Source organism: Scyliorhinus torazame, chromosome 5 (genome assembly GCF_047496885.1).
Source record: "Scyliorhinus torazame isolate Kashiwa2021f chromosome 5, sScyTor2.1, whole genome shotgun sequence".
Taxonomy (NCBI): Eukaryota; Metazoa; Chordata; class Chondrichthyes; order Carcharhiniformes; family Scyliorhinidae; genus Scyliorhinus; species Scyliorhinus torazame.
In genome coordinates, this window is record NC_092711.1 from 270,385,435 (window position 1) to 270,393,205 (window position 7,771).

General features: G+C 48.3%; 1 long non-coding RNA gene across 1 annotated transcript in view; it reads right to left on the minus strand.

The window, feature by feature from the left end:
- Positions 1-3,201, minus strand: part of LOC140421117 (uncharacterized) — a 37,713-nt gene extending 34,512 nt beyond the window's left edge. Inside the window, exon 1 of the long non-coding RNA XR_011946674.1 lies at positions 3,047-3,201. This is a non-coding gene — a long non-coding RNA (uncharacterized lncRNA). The remainder of the gene's footprint in view (positions 1-3,046) is intronic.
- Positions 3,202-7,771: the final 4,570 nt, after the last annotated feature.

Consider the following 7,771-nt stretch of genomic DNA (forward strand, 5'->3'; position numbering starts at 1 on the left):
CTCGAAAGTGGGTTTGTGTAGGTGGCCCATGAAGGAGTTATTGGCCAAATAAATCTCGCCATGAAGGTCGAGGTTTGACAGTGAGTTGAGCCAGCGCATTCATGAGAAGAGGGAAGAATGATATACAGGGAAAAGTGGAACAAGTCTGAAATCATTTGTCAAATGGGCTTCTGGAGTTTCTATCTTCAGCCCATGCGACAGAACAGGTTGAGCAAAGGAAAAATAAAGTATGCCGTACCCTCAATAGTACAAAATGAATCTTTGAATTTTAATATTAACAGATTTCATCAAATCCTTATTGCAGTTTAAAATATCAAAGTTGCTTAAGGATCTATTGACGTATCAATGTAAACACAACTGTGTTTGCCTAAGCAAAGAATGTTAGCATTAAAGAGTGGAACATTCTTCCTCTCCACACCCATTGACGGCATCAAATTCTGTTGGATCAGGTATAGCATGGGCCAGAGGCAAGTCAGTGTCTACAATTCTTTATCAGAATAATGAGCTGGAATGTTTTTGTCCAAAAACGGCAATAATGGCATTCCATCTGTCCAAGGTCGCATTATCATCCAGTTCTAAAAGGTGAAAGGGGATGGTTCAAATGCAAATCCAAAACTGATGTTGTTTTTCTCGCCTTCCCAAGGCCACTATTTTCTACAAATCATCGTGCAGTGGTAGAGACAGTGATGAATTTATCCCAGCCAGATCTGTTATCCTCAGCTGTGGTTTCAAATTAAGGTACCAGAGGTGCTAGGTGTTTTATTTCACATTATATCCAGTCTTCAACATAGAGTGGGTGAAAGAGGGGGTGGGGTAAAAGAGCGATAAATCCAGACCAAAAGCCCTGATTCACACTATCATTGATTGCCTAGTAGATATTAATCAATGGTAGTGATGAGCAAGCAGTTTCCATAACTGGTGCGCAATCTACTGTGTCAGTTTATTGTCCAAATTGTGAAGGTAAATATTTGTCTAATGGTAAACTTGGTTGCATTTGAATCTAGGCTCAATGATTAAAGAAAGGGAAGTGTTATGTTCACTATGTCACTAAAACAAAATAGTGTGCAAGATAGTTTGCGAGTGGTCTAGCTTTGAACACAGAAGCATGTAAAATATGTTCAAACAAAATATAATCCCCTCAGGAACAGATTGTTCGCTGTGAATGTGAACAGAGGCCTTGCCGTTGAATGATCACTCTTTCAATCCACTGAATCACCAACATTTGACTGAGTGAACCTGACTAATTCAGCACTTACTCACATTATACCACCCCATTTAATTCTTTGCACATCCATTCCAAGCCAAAAATAATTAGCTCCCTCCAGTGATGGAAAACAAGACCTCAATTTGTTTGGGTGAGACATGCTTCAATAACATTTTCACTGCTATTAGCAAGCATAGTTCATGGTAGGCAATTGCAAACTGAGCTAACAGTCCCTTTTTTGTAAGAGATGGTCTTCTCTCACTTAAACACCAGCAACAGTGCAGATGCAGAATAAAGCTCCTCACAAATGATCACATTCAGATCCCCCATACCTGTTACAGCTTGGATTAGCTATATGGATGCCAACACCTGTTGGACTTATCCCTGGAAGTTTTATGGTCTGACATCTGATCATGTGACATTTTGCATTCACCTTATAAAGGGTGCACCCATGTAATTTAAAAAAAAATCATTTTTGGGATGTGGGCATCACTGGCAAGGACAGCATTTCTTGCCCCTTCTTAATTGTCCTTGACAAGGTGGTGGTGAGCTGCCTTCTTGAATCACTGCAGTACATGTGGTAGGGGTACATCCTCAGTGCTATTAGGGTGGGTGTTCTAAGATTTTGACCCAACAACAGTGAAGGAACGGCGATATACTTTCAATTCAGGATTGTGTGTGACTTGGAGGGGAACTTGCTGGTGGTGCTACATAGTTACGTACGTAGAACATACAGTGCAAAAGGAGGCCATTCGGCCCATCGAGTCTGCACACACCCACTTAAGCCCTCACTTCCACTCTATCCCCATAAACCAATAACCCCTCCTAACGTCTTTTGGTCACTATGGGCAATTTAGCATGGCCAATCCTAACCTGCACATATTTGGATTGTGGGAGGAAACCAGAGTACCAGGAGGAAACCCACGCACACATGGGGAGAACGTGCAGACTCCGCACAGACAGTGACCCAGCAGGGAATCAAACCTGGGACCCTGGCACTGTGAAGCCACAGTGCTAATCACTTGGGCTACCGTGCTGTTCCCATGCTTCTAGGTGATAGAGGTTGTGGGTTTGGAGTGTCTTGGGTAAACGTCAAAGATGAAGATATCCTCAGAGATCACTGGATGGCAGGTGAATCCTGGGTGAATCCTGAATAAATAGGCTGCCAACTCTCACTGTATAGATTTGAACGATGCCCATTTGGAGGGCTACCAATATCTGTGGAGCCTTAATGTAACAAAAAATGGTGCCTTTCCAGAGGGCAGGACAGCAACATTGATGGGAAAAATAATGACCGTGTTGCTTCTTCGTGCTACATCCTTCAGCAGGCCAGTTGTAACCTGAGTATTTGTGCTCAAAAAGCTCTTAAAAGAACATGAAACATTGAGCATGAGAAATGAATGCAGGGCAGCCCGGTGGCGCAGTGGGTTAGCACTGCGGCCTCACGGCGCTGAGGTCCCAGGTTCGATCCCGGCTCTGGGTCACTGTCCATGTGGAGTTTGCACATTCTCCCCGTGTTTGCGTGGGTTTCGCCCCCACAACCCAAAAATATGCAAGCTAGGTGGATTGGCCACGCTAAATTACCCCTTAATTGGAAAAAATGAATTGGGTACTCTAAAATTTTAAAAAAAGAAATGAATCCACAGCCAGTAACTGATCACAGAATTAAAACAAATTGAAACCTAGAGAACAGCTTAGAGTTACCTGCCAGCTGCCACTTCAATTATCAACCGCCCAGTCAACTGACACACAGTCCTCCGTCAAACTTATTCAGAACACACAGTGAGTGTCCTGACATATTCGAGCTCTCACGTTTAAAATACACTTTGTAAAGATATTTACCTTAGTGTGTGCCCAAAGCAGAAACTCTTCCACGGTCATCATTTGAAATCTCAGCATATGTGAGAAGGTGACTTTTTCCCCAGCCGGCTTAAACTGCAAATACCCAAAGTCCACATTTTCCCATGGCGAACAGCCAAAGTTTCCTTCTTTTGTAAGGAGCAGATCCACAAGGTGAGTGGGCGCTGTCTCACTTCCCCATGACATCATCAGCCACACACCTGATTGCCAACATCTGCAAGCAGTTGAAAAAAGGTGAGAGAAAATCAGATAAAGGAGAAATCCAATCCTTAACCCTTTTCTTCCTGACATTCAAGAAGCTCCATTTTTTTTTTGCAGTAACTCATTATGACTGCAGGCAGATTTAAGCCTTTCAGAGTAGCTGAATCTTTGTGCCAAACCTGGAAGGACCATTACAGAAAATCATCAAACTGCTACATGGCCTACAAATATCTCAGGTTTGAGTGACTTACAACAACCAAGTTCCAGTTTTTGTCTAAATTCTTCATAGAATTATGAAAAGTTCACGGCATAGAAAGAGGCCACCTGTCCCATTGCGTCTGAAGAAATGAGCCATCCAGCCTGGTCCCACTTTCCAGCATTTGGTCCGTATCCTTGTAAGCACTTCAGGTGCACATCCTGGCACCTTTCAAATTAATCTCTGCCACTCCTGAAGGTGCCTTTGCCTTTCAGGTGCATGGACTCGCATGGACACAGGCAGCACTTGCAAACGGATCAGCACTGCCGGAGTGCTAAATTATAGTGAGGCAATAGGAGTTATACTGAGAGAAATGAAAGACATTTAAGGGACTCAGGTGCCCATTCTGGTGCCCAGTTGTGAATGCCAGCAGGTTATCGAACTGTGGAGGAGCATCACAGTCAATCCCAATGCCTATCCACAAAGATATGGGTGGACCGGACTCCTGGCTGATTTGCCAATTTCCTGAAGCCAAATGTGGAAATCCTACTGGGACTCTTGTTGAAACCAGCGACTGAATTCAGGGGCCTTGGTGCTCTCAAATGCTCAAACTGAGCAGTAAACTTTGTGATTGAGAAACCAATGGAGAACTTAACCAACCCTGGGTCAAGATAAAATATCAACAGATTATTCTTTCTGAATGTAGCAGGGTCACACCACACAGGAATTCACCTACATGAATAGTCTTTTGCGGGGCAGCACGGTGGCGCAGTGGTTGGCACTGCTGCCTCGCGGCGCTGAGGTCCCACGTTCGATCCCAGCTCTGGGTAACTGTCCGTGTGGAGTTTGCACATTCTCCCCGTGTTTGCGTGGTTCCGCCCTCACAACCAAAAGTTGTGCAGGTTAGGTGGATTGGCCACGCTAAAATTGCCCCTTAATTGGGAAAAATGAATTGGGTAATCTAAATTTATTTTTTAAATAGTTCTTTGCTTGTAGTGTTGTTAAAGTTGACTTGCTTACGGGTTGCGGCGATGACCAGCTAAGCCGCACGTTTCGGCGGCTCCAGCTCCAACGGACCTTTGGGCTCTTTTAAGAGCCCCAACGGGAAATTTCCGCGCGACGAAACCCGGTGTGGGGTGCGTGAATAGGGAGTCCCTCCCCAATGAAAGAGGAAAATATTGGCGGCGGCGGCTGCAGCGCGAGGAATCCTCGACGATAGGGACAGAAAGGAAAAAGAAACAAGATGGCGGCGGAGAAAGCCCAGGCGACATGGGGGCCCGATCAAGACGAATTCCTAAGACGGTGTGTGGAGCTACTAAAGAAGGAGGTGCTGACCCCGATGCTACAGGCAATTGAGGGGCTTAAGGAGGCACAAAGGACCCAGGAGACAGAGCTCCGTGTGGTGGAGCAGAAGGTGACGGATAATGAGGATGAGATCCTGGGCCTGGCGGTCAAACCACAGATGCACGAGGCACTCCACAAAAAGTGCATTGAAAGGATTGAGGTCCTAGAAAACAGAGCACGAAGGAAGAACCTTCGGATACTGGGTCTCCCTGAGGGAGTGGAAGGAGCGGACTGCGGGGCTTATGTGAGCACGATGCTAAGCTCGTTGCTGGGAGCTGAGGCCCCTTTGGGCCCCTTAGAAGTGGAGGGGGCTCATCGGATCCCGGCGAGGAGACCAAAAGCGGGAGAACCACCTAGGGCGACAATCGTGCGATTTCACCGCTTTAAAGATAGAGAAGTGATTCTGAGATGGGCCAAAAAGGTACGGAGTAGCAGATGGGAGAATGCAGTGGTACGGGTGTACCAGGATTGGAGTGCGGAGGTGGCGAGAAGGAAGGCGAGTTTTAACCGAGCCAAGGAGGTGTTACACAAAAAGAAGGTGAAGTTCGGGATGCTGCAGCCGGCACGACTATGGGTCACGTACCAGGAGAGACATCACTATTTCGAAACGGCGGAAGAAGCATGGACCTTTATAAAAGATGAGAAATTGGATCGGAACTGAGGGACTGACATTGCAGGAAATGTTACTGTCGATGTAAATAGAGAAGTAAATTGGGAAGGGGGGGAGACACTAAGAAATGTGGGCGCCGGTGGGGGGGGGAAAGAAGGGACATAGGCAGAGGATGAGGAATGGGAGTGGGATGGGAAAGGGAGCTGCGCCACAAGAGGCGGGTCAGCTATAGAGATGTTCCCGCGCCAGAAAGATAATGGCGGGAAGATAGGCGCAAGGTAGAGGGGAGTTCCCCACACGGGGGGGTCAAGGAGTGAGCAGGAGTAGCCGGGGTCAGTTGAAGTCGGCTGACTTGCGGAAGTAATATGGGGGGAGCAATCATGCTAGAGGGGGATCTAGCGGGGGAGGGGGGGGATAACTGGGTTGCTGCTGCGGAAATCAAAGAGGAAATGGCTAAAGAGTGGGTGGTCGGGGCTGGAATGCGACACCTGGGGAACGAGTGGGAGCGCGGAAGCGGGACGTGGGACTGGCCTAGAGAAGGTGATGGCTAGTCGACACGGGAAGGGGGCAGGTAGCCCCCTAGTGAGGCTGATCACGTGGAACGTGAGAGGCCTAAATGGACCGATTAAAAGGGCCCGAGTGCTCGCGCACTTAAAAGGACTCAGGGCAGACGTGGCTATGCTCCAGGAGACGCACCTGAAGGTGGCGGCCCAAGTTAGGTTAAGGAAAGGATGGGTGGGACAGGTGTTCCATTCAGGGCTAGACGCAAAGAATAGAGGGGTGGCCACACTGGTGGGGAAACGGGTAGCATTCGAAGCAAGGAGCATTGTAGCAGATAGCGGAGGTAGATATGTAATGGTGAGTGGCAGGCTGGAGGGAATGGAGGTTGTGTTGGTTAATGTATATGCCCCGAATTGGGACGATGTGGGATTTATGAGACGGATGTTGGGACGTATACCAGACCTGGAGGTAGGAAACTTGATATTGGGAGGGGACTTCAACACCGTGCTGGACCCAGGGTTAGATAGATCCAGATCTAAGACGGAAGAAGGCCGGCAGCGGCCAAGGTGCTCAAGGGGTTTATGGACCAAATGGGGGGAGTGGATCCATGGCGATTTCTTAGACCAAGGGCCAGGGAGTTCTCCTTCTTCTCCCATGTTCATAAAGTGTAAAATTGCCCCTTAATTGGGAAAAATGATTGGGTACTCTAAATTTATTTTTTAAATAGTTCTTTGCTTGTAGTGTTGTTAAAGTTGACTTGCTTACGGGTTGCGGCGATGACCAGCTAAGCCGCACGTTTCGGCGGTCCCAGCTCCAACGGACCTTCGGGCTCTTTTAAGAGCCCCAACGGGAAATTTTTGCGCGACGAAACCCGGTGTGGGGTGCGTGAATAGGGAGTCCCTCCCCAATGAAAGAGGAAAATATATCGGCGGCGGCGGCTGCAGCGCGAGGAATCCTCGACGATAGGGACAGAAAGGAAAAAGAAACAAGATGGCGGCGGAGAAAGCCCAGGCGACATGGGGGCCCAATCAAGACGAATTCCTAAGACGGTGTGCGGATAGATTTTTTTGTTTTGGGAAGGTCTTTGATCTCGAGGGTGGAAGAAGCTGAGTATTCAGCCATAGCTATTTCGGATCATGCCCCACATTGGGTGGACCTGGAACTAGGAGAGGAGAGGGAGCAGCGAGCACTCTGGCGATTAGATGTGGGATTGTTGGCGGATGAGGGAGTTTGTGGAAGAGTGCGGGGATGTATTGAGAGGTACCTGGAGGCCAATGACGACGGGGAGGTCCGAGTGAAAGTGGTATGGGAAGCACTAAAAGCGGTGGTCAGAGGAGAGCTGATCTCCATCAGGGCCCACAAAGGGAAAACAGAGACCAAGGAAAGGGAAAGACTACTGGGGGAGATCTTAAGGGTGGACAGGGAATTTGCGGAGACCCCGGAGAAGGGACTGTACAGGGAGAGACGACGACTCCAGACGGAGTTCGGCCTTCTGACCACCAGGAGGGGGGAGGTGCTGTGGAGGAAGGCACAGGGGGTGAGGTATGAGTATGGGGAAAAAGCTAGTCGCCTGTTGGCCCATCAGCTGCGAAAGAGGACAGCGGCGAGGGAGATAGGGGGAATTAGAGACGAAAAGGGAGCTACGGTGCGGAGAGCAGGGAAGATAAACGAGGTGTTTAAGACCTTTTACGAAGGACTGTATAGGTCCGAACCCCCGGAGGGAAAAGAGGAGATGCGGCAGTTCCTGGACCAATTGATGTTCCCGAGGGTGGAGGAGCAGGAGATGGAAAGCCTGGGGGCACCAATTGGGGTGGACGAGGTTATTACGGGGCTGGGGAATATGCAAGCAGGGAAG